At 35.0% G+C, this 13,091-nt stretch overlaps 10 non-coding genes across 10 annotated transcripts; 1 reads left to right on the top strand and 9 right to left on the bottom strand.

Annotated features, from left to right (window-relative positions):
* Positions 1-318: 318 nt before the first annotated feature.
* TRNAS-ACU (transfer RNA serine (anticodon ACU)) lies at positions 319-400 on the bottom strand. Its single transcript has one exon. It is a non-coding gene; the product is annotated as a tRNA-Ser (tRNA).
* A 1,549-nt stretch (positions 401-1,949) lies between these two features.
* TRNAR-UCU (transfer RNA arginine (anticodon UCU)) lies at positions 1,950-2,126 on the bottom strand. The gene is made up of 2 exons: positions 2,090-2,126; positions 1,950-1,994 (listed from the first exon to the last, which is right to left on the bottom strand). It is a non-coding gene; the product is annotated as a tRNA-Arg (tRNA).
* Positions 2,127-3,073: 947 nt separating this feature from the next.
* Positions 3,074-3,155, bottom strand: TRNAS-GCU (transfer RNA serine (anticodon GCU)). The gene has a single exon. It is a non-coding gene; the product is annotated as a tRNA-Ser (tRNA).
* Positions 3,156-3,587: 432 nt separating this feature from the next.
* Positions 3,588-3,669, bottom strand: TRNAS-GCU (transfer RNA serine (anticodon GCU)). The gene has a single exon. It is a non-coding gene; the product is annotated as a tRNA-Ser (tRNA).
* A 430-nt stretch (positions 3,670-4,099) lies between these two features.
* On the bottom strand, positions 4,100-4,181 carry TRNAS-GCU (transfer RNA serine (anticodon GCU)). The gene has a single exon. It is a non-coding gene; the product is annotated as a tRNA-Ser (tRNA).
* Positions 4,182-5,130: 949 nt separating this feature from the next.
* TRNAS-GCU (transfer RNA serine (anticodon GCU)) lies at positions 5,131-5,212 on the top strand. Its single transcript has one exon. It is a non-coding gene; the product is annotated as a tRNA-Ser (tRNA).
* A 448-nt stretch (positions 5,213-5,660) lies between these two features.
* TRNAS-GCU (transfer RNA serine (anticodon GCU)) lies at positions 5,661-5,742 on the bottom strand. The gene has a single exon. It is a non-coding gene; the product is annotated as a tRNA-Ser (tRNA).
* Positions 5,743-7,625: 1,883 nt separating this feature from the next.
* TRNAS-GCU (transfer RNA serine (anticodon GCU)) lies at positions 7,626-7,707 on the bottom strand. The gene has a single exon. It is a non-coding gene; the product is annotated as a tRNA-Ser (tRNA).
* A 2,088-nt stretch (positions 7,708-9,795) lies between these two features.
* TRNAS-GCU (transfer RNA serine (anticodon GCU)) lies at positions 9,796-9,877 on the bottom strand. The gene has a single exon. It is a non-coding gene; the product is annotated as a tRNA-Ser (tRNA).
* A 433-nt stretch (positions 9,878-10,310) lies between these two features.
* On the bottom strand, positions 10,311-10,392 carry TRNAS-GCU (transfer RNA serine (anticodon GCU)). The gene has a single exon. It is a non-coding gene; the product is annotated as a tRNA-Ser (tRNA).
* Between the last annotated feature and the right edge of the window lie 2,699 nt (positions 10,393-13,091).

Genomic DNA, 13,091 nt, shown 5'->3' with positions numbered 1-13,091 from the left:
TGTCCACTTTCAAGTGAGCCTCTGCTTAAAGAACATTTATTTAACTTTAGACATAACCTATATTTGTGAACACCATCATGTTGATCCATCACAAACGACAAAAAATCATAACATACATATTTGGCCAATGACATGACTTCTACTATAACAGTAATGATAGATTTTCACTAAATGTGTTCTATGTATGTCTTTAATGAAAAGCATTGTTCATTGAACTAGATTTCTTAATTTAATTAGTTTATTTTTGACATTTGAGTGTCAGCTTCACTTATGAAGCATTATTTGCAAAATTCCATTTCCAAGCAAACAATTCCAAACCGACGAGGATGGGATTTGAACCCATGCGTGCAGAGCACAATGGATTAGTAGTCCATCGCCTTAACCACTCGGCCACCTCGTCTTTCTGGCACAAAAAAGAAGGGTTTTCTGACACCACTTGTCATATTTTAAATCAATTCTTTATACATTGTTAGTTGTGTTCTCATCAATATCACAGGCTTGTTAGCAAGTCCACTTTCAAGTGAGCCTTTGCTTAAAGAACATTTATTTAACTTGAAAAGTAACCTATATTTGTGAACTACTGCACCGTCATGTTGATCCATCACAAATGACAAAAAATCATATCATACACATCTGGCCAATGACATGACTTCTACTATAACAGTAATGGTAGATTTTCACTAAATGTGTGCTATGTATGTCTTTAATGAAAAGCATTGTTCATTGAAGTAGATTTCTTAATTGAATTAGTGTATTTTTGACATTTGAGTGTCACTTCACTTATGAAGCATTATTTGTAAAATTCCATTTCAAAGCATTCAATTCCAAACCGATAAAGATGGGATTTGAACCCATGCGTGCAGAGCACAATGGATTAGCAGTCCAGCGCCAAAACCACTCGGCCACCTCGTCTTTCTGGCACAAATAAAGAAGAGTTGTCTGACACCACTTGTCATATTTTAAATCATTTCTTTACACATTGTTGGTTGTGTTCTCAGCAATATCACAGGCTTGTTAGCAAGTCCACTTTCAAGTGAGCCTTTGCTTAAAGAGCATTTATTTTGCTTTTAACGTAACTTATATTTGTGAACTACTACACCATCATGTTGATCCATCACAAACGACAAAAAATCATAACATACACATCTGGCCAATGACAGGACTACTAATATAACAGTAATGGTAGATTTTCACTAAATGTGTTCTATGTATGTCTTTAATGAAAAGCATTGTTCATTGAAGTAGATTTCTTAATTGAACTAGATTATTTTTGACATTTGAATGTCTGCTTCACTTATGAAGCATTATTTGCAAAAATTTAATTTCCAAACAAATAATTCCAAACCGACGAGGATGGGATTTGAACCCATGGATGCAGAGCACAATGGATTGTGTTCTGCACGCATGGGTTCAAATCCCATCCTCATCGGTTTGGAATTGTTTGCTAGGAAATGGAATTTTTGCAAATAATGCTTCATAAGTGAAGTGAAGTCCATCACCTTAACCACTCGGCCACCTCGTCTTTCTGGCACAAATAAAGAAGGGTTTTCTGACACCACTTGTCTTGTTTTAAATAAATTATTTATACATTATTGGTTGTGTTATCATCAATATCACAGGCTTGTTAGCATGTCCACTTTCAAGTGAGCCTCTGCTTAAAGAACATTTATTTAACTTTAGACATAACCTATATTTGTGAACACCATCATGTTGATCCATCACAAACGACAAAAAATCATAACATTCACATCTGACCAATGACATGAATACTACTATAACAGTAATGGTAGATTTTCACTAAATGTGTTCTATGTATGTCTTTAATGAAAAGCATTGTTCATTGAAGTAGATTTCTTTATTGAACTAGATTATTTTTGACATTTGAGTGACTGCTTCACTTATGAAGCATTATTTGCAAAAATTCCATTTCCAAGCAAATAATTCCAAACTGACAAGGATGGGATTTGAACCCATGGATGCAGAGCACAATGGATTGTGCTCTGCACGCATGGGTTCAAATCTCATCCTCATCGGTTTGGAATTGTTTGCTAGGAAATGGAATTTTTGCAAATAATGCTTCATAAGTGAAGAGAAGTCCATCGCCTTAACCACTCGGCCACCTCGTCTTTCTGGCACAAATAAAGAAGGGTTTACTGACACCACTTGTCTTGTTTTAAATCAATTATTTATACATTATTGGTTGTGTTCTCATCAATATCACAGGCTTGTTAGCAAGTCCACTTTCAAGTGAGCCTTTGCTTAAAGAACATTTATTTTACTTTAAACGTAACCTATATTTGTGAACTACTACACCATCATGTTGATCCATCACAAACGACAAAAAATCATAACATACACATCTGGCCAATGACATGACTACTCCTGCTACCAGTAATGGTAGATTTTCACTAAATGTGTTCTATGTATGTCTTTAATGAAAAGCATTGTTCATTGAAGTAGATTTCTTAATTGAATTAGTTTATTTTTGACTTTTGAGTGTCAGCTTCACTTATGAAGCATTATTTGCAAAATTCCATTTCCAAGCAAACAATTCCAAACCAACGAGGATGGGATTTGAACGCATGCGTGCAGAGCACAATGGATTAGCAGTCCATCGCCTTAACCACTCGGCCACCTCGTCTTTCTGGCACAAACAAAGAAGGGTTTTCTGACACCACTTGTCATATTTTAAATCAATTCTTTATACATTGTTGGTTGTGTTCTCAGCAATATCACAGGCTTGTTAGCAATTCCACTTTCAAGTGAGCCTTTGCTTAAAGAACATTTATTTTACTTTAAACATAACCTATATTTGTGAACTACTACACCAGCATGTTGATCCATCACAAACGACAAAAAATCATAACATACACATCTGGCCAATGACATGACTTCTACTATAACAGTAATGGTAGATTTTCACTAAATGTGTGCTATGTATGTCTTTAATGAAAAGCATTGTTCAATGAAGTAGATTTCTTAATTGAATTAGTTTATTTTTGACTTTTGAGTGTCAGCTTCACTTATGAAGCATTATTTGCAAAATTCCATTTCCAAGCAAATAATTCCAAACCGACGAGGATGGGATTTGAACCCATGCGTGCAGAGCACAATGGATTAGCAGTCCATCGCCTTAACCAGTCGGCCACCTCGTCATTCTGGCACAAATAACGAAGGGTTTTCTGACACCACTTGTCTTGTTTTAAATCAATTCTTTATACATTATTGGTTGTGTTCTCATCAATATCACAGGCTTGTTAGCATGTCCACATTCAAGTGAGCCTTTGCTTAAAGAACATTTATTTTACTTGAAATGTAACCTACATTTGTGAACTTCTGCACCATCATGTTGATCCATCACAAATGACAAAAAATCATAACATACACATCTGGCCAATGACATGACTACTCCTATAACAGTAATGGTAGATTTTCACTAAATGTGTTCTATGTATGTCTTTAATGAAAAGCATTGTTCATTGAAGCAGATTCCTTAATTGAATTAGTTTATTTTTGACTTTTGAGTGTCAGCTTCACTTATGAAGCATTATTTGCAAAATACCATTTCCAAGCAAAGAATTCCAAACCGACGAGGATGGGATTTGAACCCATGCGTGCAGAGCACAATGGATTAGCAGTCCATCGCCTTAACCACTCGGCCACCTCGTCTTTCTGGCACAAAAAAGAAGGGTTTTCTGACACCACTTGTCATATTTTAAATCAATTCTTTATACATTGTTAGTTGTGTTCTCATCAATATCACAGGCTTGTTAGCAAGTCCACTTTCAAGTGAGCCTTTGCTTAAAGAACATTTATTTTACTTGAAATGTAACCTATATTTGTGAACTACTGCACCATCATGTTGATCCATCACAAATGACAAAAATTCATAACATACACATCTGGCCAATGACATGACTTCTACTATAACAGTAATGGTAGATTTTCACTAAATGTGTGCTATGTATGTCTTTAATGAAAAGCATTGTTCATTGAAGTAGATTTCTTAATGGAATTAGTTTATTTTTGACATTTTAGTGTCACTTCACTTATGAAGCATTATTTGTAAAATCCCATTTCCAAGCATACAATTCCAAACCGACAAGGATGGAAATTGAACCCATGCGTGCAGAGCACAATGGATTAGCAGTCCATCGCCTTAACCACTCGGCCACCTCGTCTTTCTGGCACAAATAAAGAAGGGTTTTCTGACACCAATTGTCATATTTTAAATCAATTCTTTATACATTGTTGGTCGTGTTCTCAGCAATATCACAGGCTTGTTAGCAATTCCACTTTCAAGTGAGCCTTTGCTTAAAGAACATTTATTTTACTTTAAACATAACCTATATTTGTGAACTACTACAACAGCATGTTGATCCATCACAAACGACAAAAAATCATAACATACACATCTGGCCAATGACATGACTTCTACTATAACAGTAATGGTAGATTTTCACTAAATGTGTGCTATGTATGTCTTTAATGAAAAGCATTGTTCATTGAAGTAAATTTCTTAATTGAATTAGTTTATTTTTGACTTTTGAGTGTCAGCTTCACTTATGAAGCATTATTTGCAAAATTCCATTTCCAAGCAAACAATTCCAAACCAATGAGGAAGGGATTTGAACCCATGCATGCAGCGCACAATCCATTGTGCTCTCCATGCATGGGTTCAAATCCCATCCTCGTCGGTTTGGAATTGTTTGCTTGGAAATGGAATTTTTGCAAATAATGCTTCTTAAGTGAAGCTGACACTCAAATGTCAAAAATATACTAGTTCAATAAAGAAATCTACTTCAATGAACAATGCTTTTCATTAAAGACATTCATAGCACACATTTAGGGAAAAACTACTATTACTGTTATAGTAGAAGTCATGTCATTTGCCAGATGTGTAAGTTATGATTTTTTGTCATTTGTGATGGATCAACATGATGGTGTAGTTGTTCACAAATATAGGTTACATTTGAAGTAAAATATATGTTATTTAAGCAAAGGCTCACTTGAAAGTGGACTTGCTAACAAGCATGTGATATTGATGAGAACACAACCAACAATGTATAAAGAATTGATTTAAAATATGACAAGTGGTGTCTTGAAAACCCTTCTTTTTTGTGCCAGAAAGACGAGGTGGCCGAGTGGTTAAGGCGATGGACTGCTAATCCATTGTGCTCTGCACGCATGGGTTCAAATCCCATCCTCGTTGGTTTGGAATTGTTTGCTTGGAAATGGAATTTTGCAAATAATGCTTCATAAGTGAAGCTGACACTCAAAAGTCAAAAATAAACTAATTCAATTAAGAAATCTACTTCATTGAACAATGCTTTTCATTAAAGACATACATAGCACACATTTAGTGAAAATCTACCATTACTGTTATAGTAGAAGTCATGTCATTGGCCAGATGTGTATGTTATGATTTTCTGTCGTTTGTGATGGATCAACATGCTGGTGTAGTAGTTCACAAATATAGGTTATGTTTAAAGTAAAATAAATGTTCTTTAAGCAAAGGCTCACTTGAAAGTGGAATTGCTAACAGGCCTGTGATATTGCTGAGAACACAACCAACAATGTAGAAAGAATTGATTTAAAACATGACAAGTGGTGTCAGAAAACCCTTCTTTGTTTGCATTTCCAAACAAACAATTCCAAACCGACGAAGATGGGATTTGAACCCATGCGTGCAGAGCACAATGGATTAGCAGTCCACCGCCTTAACCACTCGGCCACCTCGTCTTTCTGGCAGAAAAAAGAAGGGTTTTCTGAAACCACTTGTCATATTTTAAATCAATTCTTTAAACATTGATGGTTGTGTTCTCATCAATATCACAGGCTTGTTAGCAAGTCCACTTTCAAGTGAGCCTTTGCTTAAAGAACATTTATTTAATTTAAACGTAACCTATATTTGTGAACTACTACACCATCATGTTGATCCATCACAAATGACAAAAAAATCATAACATACACATCTGGCCAATGACATGACTTCTACTATAACAGTAATGGTAGATTTTCACTAAATGTGTGCTATGTATGTCTTGAATGAAAAGTACTGTTAATTGAAGTAGATTTCTTAATTGAACTAGTTTATTTTTGACATTTGAGTGTCAGCTTCACTTATGAACCTATATTTGTGAACTACTACACAATCATGTTTATCCATCACAAATGACAAAAAAATCATAACATAAACATCTGGCCAATGACATGACTTCTACTATAATAGTAATGGTAGATTTTCACTAAATGTGTGCTATGTATGTCTTGAATGAAAACTATTGTTCATTGAAGTAGATTTCTTAATTGAACTAGTTTATTTTTGACATTTGAGTGTCAGCTTAACTTATGAAGCATTATTTGCAAAAATTCAATTTCCAAGCAAACAATTCCAAGTCGACGCGGATGGGCTTTGAACCCATGCATGCAGAGCACAATGGATTGTGCTCTGCATGCATGGGTTCAAATCCCATCCTCGTCAGTTTGGAATTGTTTGCTTGGAAATGGAATTTTTGCAAATAATGCTTCATAAGTGAAGTGAAGTCCATCGCCTCAACCACTCGGCCACCTCGTTTTTCTGGCACAAATAAAGAAGGGTTTTGTGACACCACTTGTCATATTTTAAATCAATTCTTTATACATTGTTGGTTCTGTTCTCAGCAATATCACAGGCTTGTTAGCAAGTCCACTTTCAAGTGAGCCTTTGCTTAAAGAACATTTATTTTACTTTAAACGTAACCTATATTTGTAAACTACTTCACCATCATTTTGATCTATCACAAATGACAAAAAATCATAACATAAACATCTGGCCAATGACATGACTTCTACTATAAGAGTAATGGTAGCTTTTCACTAAATGTGTGCTATGTATGTCTTGAATGAAAAGTATTGTTCATTGAAGTAGATTTCTTAATTGAACTAGTTTATTTTTGACATTTGAGTGTCAGCTTCACTTATGAAGCATTATTTGCAAAAATTCCATTTCCAAGCAAACAATTCCAAACCGACGAGGATGGGCTTTGAACCCATGCGTGCAGAGCACAATGGATTGTGCTCTGCATGCATGGGTTCAAATCCCATCCTCGTCAGTTTGGAATTGTTTGCTTGGAAATGGAATTTTTGCAAATAATGCTTCATAAGTGAAGTGAAGTGAAGTCCATCGCCTCAACCACTCGGCAACCTCGTCTTTCTGGCACAAATAAAGAAGGGTTTTCTGACACCACTTGTCATATTTTAAATCAATTCTTTATACATTGTTGGTTCTGTTCTCAGCAATATCACAGGCTTGTTAGCAAGTCCACTTTCAAGTGAGCCTTTGCTTAAAGAACATTTATTTTACTTTAAACGTAACCTATATTTGTGAACTACTACACCATCATGTTGATCCATCACAAACGACAAAAAATCATAACATACACATCTGGCCAATGACATGACTTCTACTATAACAGTAATGTTAGATTTTCACTAAATGTGTTCTATGTATGTCTTTAATGAAAAGCATTGTTCATTGAAGTAGGTTTCTTATTTGAACTAGTTTATTTTTGACATTTGAGTGTCAGCTTCACTTATGAAGCATTATTTGCAAAAATTAAATTTCCAAGCAAACAATTCCAAGTTGACGAGGATGGGATTTGAACCCATGTGTGCAGAGCACAATGGATTAGCAGTCCATCGCCTAAACCACTCGGCCACCTCATCTTTCTGGCACAAGTAGAGAAGGGTTTTCTGACACCACTTGTCATATTTTAAATCAATTCTTTATACATTGTTGGTTGTGTTCTCAGCAATATCACAGGCATGTTAGCAAGTCGACTTTCAAGTGAGCCTTTGCTTAAAGAACATTTATTTTACTTTAAACGTAACCTATATTTGTAAACTACTTCACCATCATTTTGATCCATCACAAATGACAAAAAATCAAAACATAGACATCTGGCCAATGACATGACTTCTACTATAAGAATAATGGTAGATTTTCACTAAATGTGTGCTATGTATGTCTTGAATGAAAAGTATTGTTCATTGAAGTAGATTTCTTAATTGAACTAGTTTATTTTTGACATTTGAGTGTCAGCTTCACTTATGAAGCATTATTTGCAAAAATTCTATTTCCAAGCAAACAATTCCAAACCAACGAGGATGGGCTTTGAACCCATGCGTGCAGAGCACAATGGATTGTGCTCTGCATGCATGGGTTAAAGCCCATCCTCGTCGGTTTGGAATTGTTTGTTTGGAAATGGAATTTTTGCAAATAATGCTTCATAAGTGAAGTGAAGTCCATCGCCTCAACCACTCGGCCACCTCGTCTTTCTGGCACAAGTAGAGAAGGGTTTTCTGACACCACTTGTCATATTTTAAATCAATTCTTTATACATTGTTGGTTCTGTTCTCAGCAATATCACAGGCTTGTTAGCAAGTCCACTTTCAAGTGAGCCTTTGCTTAAGGAACATTTATTTTACTTTAAACGTAACATATATTTGTAAACTACTTCACCATCATGTTGATCCATCACAAATGACAAAAAATCATAACATACACTTCTGGCCAATGACATGACTTCTACTATAACAGTAATGGTAGATTTTCACTAAATGTGTGCTATGTATGTCTTGAATGAAAAGTATTATTCATTGAAGTAGATTTCTTAATTAAACTAGTTTATTTTTGACATTTGAGTGTCAGCTTCACTTATGAACCTATATTTGTGAACTACTACACAATCATGTTGATCCATCACAAATGACAAAAAATCATAGCAAACACATCTGTCCAATGACATGACTTCTACTATAACAGTGTTGGTAGATTTTCACTAAATGTGTGCTATGTATGTCTTGAATGAAAAGTATTGTTCATTGAAGTAGATTTCTTAATTGAACTAGTTTATTTTTGACATTTGAGTGTCAGCTTCACTTATGAAGCATTATTTGCAAAAATTCCATTTCCAAGCAAACAATTCCAAACCGACGAGGATGGGCTTTGAACCCATGCGTGCAGAGCACAATGGATTGTGCTCTGCATGCATGGGTTCAAATCACATCCTCGTCGGTTTGGAATTGTTTGCTTGGAAATGGAATTTTTGCAAATAATGCTTCATAAGTGAAGTGAAGTCCATCGCCTCAACCACTCGGCCACCTCATCTTTCTGGCACAAATAAAGAAGGGTTTTCTGACACCACTTGTCATATTTTAAATCAATTATTTATACATTGTTGGTTCTGTTCTCAGCAATATCACAGGCTTGTTAGCAAGTCCACTTTCAAGTGAGCCTTTGCTTAAAGAACATTTATTTTACTTTAAACGTAACCTATATTTTTAAACTACTTCACCATCATGTTGATCCACAACAAATGACAAAAAATCATAACATACACTTCTGGCCAATGACATGACTTCTACTATAACAGTAATGGTAGATTTTCACTAAATGTGTGCTATGTATGTCTTGAATGAAAAGTATTATTCATTGAAGTAGATTTCTTAATTAAACTAGTTTATTTTTGACATTTGAGTGTCAGCTTCACTTATGAACCTATATTTGTGAACTACTACACAATCATGTTGATCCATCACAAATGACAAAAAATCATAGCAAACACATCTGGCCAATGACATGACTTCTAATATAACAGTAATGGTAGATTTTCACTAAATGTGTGCTATGTATGTCTTGAATGAAAAGTATTGTTCATTGAAGTAAATTTCTTAATTGAACTAGTTTATTTTTGACCTTTGAGTGTCAGCTTCACTTATGAAGCATTATTTGCAAAAATTCCATTTCCAAGCCGACGAGGATGGGATTTGAACCCATGCGTGCAGAGCACAACGGATTAGCAGTCCATCGCCTTAACCACTCAGCCACCTCGTCTTTCTGGCACAAGTAAAGAAGGGTTTTCTGACACCACTTGTCATATTTTAAATCAATTGTTTATATATTGTTGATTGTGTTCTCAGCAATATCACAGGCTTGTTAGCAAGTCCACTTTCAAGTGAGCCTTTGCTTAAAGAACATTGATTTTACTTTAAACGTAACCTATATTTGTAAACTACTTCACCATCATGTTGATCCATCACAAATGACAAAAAATCATAACATACACATCTGGCCAATGACATGACTTCTACTATAAGAGTAATGGTAGATTTTCACTAAATATGTGCTAAGTATGTCTTGAATGAAAAGTATTGTTCATTGAAGTAGATTTCTTAATTGAACTAGTTTATTTTTGACATTTGAGTGTCAGCTTCACTTATGAAGCAATATTTGCAAAAATTGCATTTCCAAACAAACAATTCCAAACCGACGAAGATGGGATTTGAACCCATGCGTGCAGAGCACAATGGATTAGCAGTCCACCGCCTTAACCACTCGGCCACCTCGTCTTTCTGGCACAAATAAGAAGGGTTTTCTGACACCACTTGTCATATTTTAAATCAATTCTTTAAACATTGATGGTTGTGTTCTCATCAATATCACAGGCTTGTTAGCAAGTCCACTTTCAAGTGAGCCTTTGCTTAAAGAACATTTATTTAATTTAAACGTAACCTATATTTGTGAACTACTACACCATCATGTTGATCCATCACAAATGACAAAAAAATCATAACATAAACATCTGGCCAATGACATGACTTCTACTATAATAGTAATGGTAGATTTTCACTAAATGTGTGCTATGTATGTCTTGAATGAAAACTATTGTTCATTGAAGTAGATTTCTTAATTGAACTAGTTTATTTTTGACATTTGAGTGTCAGCTTCACTTATGAAGCATTATTTGCAAAAATTCAATTTCCAAGCAAACAATTCCAAGTCGACGAGGATGGGCTTTGAACCCATGCGTGCAGAGCACAATGGATTGTGCTCTGCATGCATGGGTTCAAATCCCATCCTCGTCGGTTTGGAATTGTTTGTTTGGAAATGGAATTTTTGCAAATAATGCTTCATAAGTGAAGTGAAGTCCATCGCCTCAACCACTCGGCCACCTCGTTTTTCTGGCACAAATAAAGAAGGGTTTTGTGACACCACTTGTCATATTTTAAATCAATTCTTTATACATTGTTGGTTCTGTTCTCAGCAATATCACAGGCTTGTTAGCAAGTCCACTTTCAAGTGAGCCTTTGCTTAAAGAACATTTATTTTACTTTAAACGTAATCTATATTTGTAAACTACTTCACCATCATTTTGATCTATCACAAATGACAAAAAATCATAACATAGACATCTGGCCAATGACATGACTTCTACTATAAGAGTAATGGTAGCTTTTCACTAAATGTGTGCTATGTATGTCTTGAATGAAAAGTATTGTTCATTGAAGTAGATTTCTTAATTGAACTAGTTTATTTTTGACATTTGAGTGTCAGCTTCACTTATGAAGCATTATTTGCAAAAATTCCATTTCCAAGCAAACAATTCCAAACCGACGAGGATGGGCTTTGAACCCATGCGTGCAGAGTGAAGTGAAGTGAAGTCCATCGCCTCAACCACTCGGCAACCTCGTCTTTCTGGCACAAATAAAGAAGGGTTTTCTGACACCACTTGTCATATTTTAAATCAATTCTTTATACATTGTTGGTTCTGTTCTCAGCAATATCACAGGCTTGTTAGCAAGTCCACTTTCAAGTGAGCCTTTGCTTAAAGAACATTTATTTTACTTTAAACGTAACCTATATTTGTGAACTACTACACCATCATGTTGATCCATCACAAACGACAAAAAATCATAACATACACATCTGGCCAATGACATGACTTCTACTATAACAGTAATGTTAGATTTTCACTAAATGTGTTCTATGTATGTCTTTAATGAAAAGCATTGTTCATTGAAGTAGATTTCTTATTTGAACTAGTTTATTTTTGACATTTGAGTGTCAGCTTCACTTATGAAGCATTATTTGCAAAAATTAAATTTCCAAGCAAACAATTCCAAGTCGACAAAGATGGGATTTGAACCCATGCGTGCAGAGCACAATGGATTAGCAGTCCATCGCCTAAACCACTCGGCCACCTCATCTTTCTGGCACAAGTAGAGAAGGGTTTTCTGACACCACTTGTCATATTTTAAATCAATTCTTTATACATTGTTGGTTGTGTTCTCAGCAACATCACAGGCATGTTAGCAAGTCCACTTTCAACTGAGCCTTTGCTTAAAGAACATTTATTTTACTTTAAACGTAACCTATATTTGTAAACTACTTCACCATCATTTTGATCCATCACAAATGACAAAAAATCAAAACATAGACATCTGGCCAATGACATGACTTCTACTATAAGAGTAATGGTAGATTTTCACTAAATGTGTGCTATGTATGTCTTGAATGAAAAGTATTGTTCATTGAAGTAGATTTCTTAATTGAACTAGTTTATTTTTGACATTTGAGTGTCAGCTTCACTTATGAAGCATTATTTGCAAAAATTCCATTTCCAAGCAAACAATTCCAAACCAACGAGGATGGGCTTTGAACCCATGCGTGCAGAGCACAATGGATTGTGCTCTGCATGATTGGGTTCAAAGCCCATCCTCGTCGGTTTGGAATTGTTTGTTTGGAAATGGAATTTTTGCAAATAATGCTTCATAAGTGAAGTGAAGTCCATCGCCTCAACCACTCGGCCACCTCGTCTTTCTGGCACAAATAAAGAAGGGTTTTCTGACACCACTTGTCATATTTTAAATCAATTCTTTATACATTGTTGGTTCTGTTCTCAGCAATATCACAGGCTTGTTAGCAAGTCCACTTTCAAGTGAGCCTTTGCTTAAGGAACATTTATTTTACTTTAAACGTAACCTATATTTGTAAACTACTTCACCATCATGTTGATCCATCACAAATGACAAAAAATCATAACATACACTTCTGGCCAATGACATGACTTCTACTATAACAGTAATGGTAGATTTTCACTAAATGTGTGCTATGTATGTCTTGAATGAAAAGTATTATTCATTGAAGTAGATTTCTTAATTAAACTAGTTTATTTTTGACATTTGAGTGTCAGCTTCACTTATGAACCTATATTTGTGAACTACTACACAATCATGTTGATCCATCACAAATGACAAAAAATCATAGC

Source organism: Taudactylus pleione, unplaced genomic scaffold (genome assembly GCF_031769625.1).
Source record: "Taudactylus pleione unplaced genomic scaffold, aTauple2 ptg000680l, whole genome shotgun sequence".
NCBI lineage: Eukaryota > Metazoa > Chordata > Amphibia > Anura > Myobatrachidae > Taudactylus > Taudactylus pleione.
This window is presented reverse-complemented; position numbering and strand designations above follow the sequence as displayed.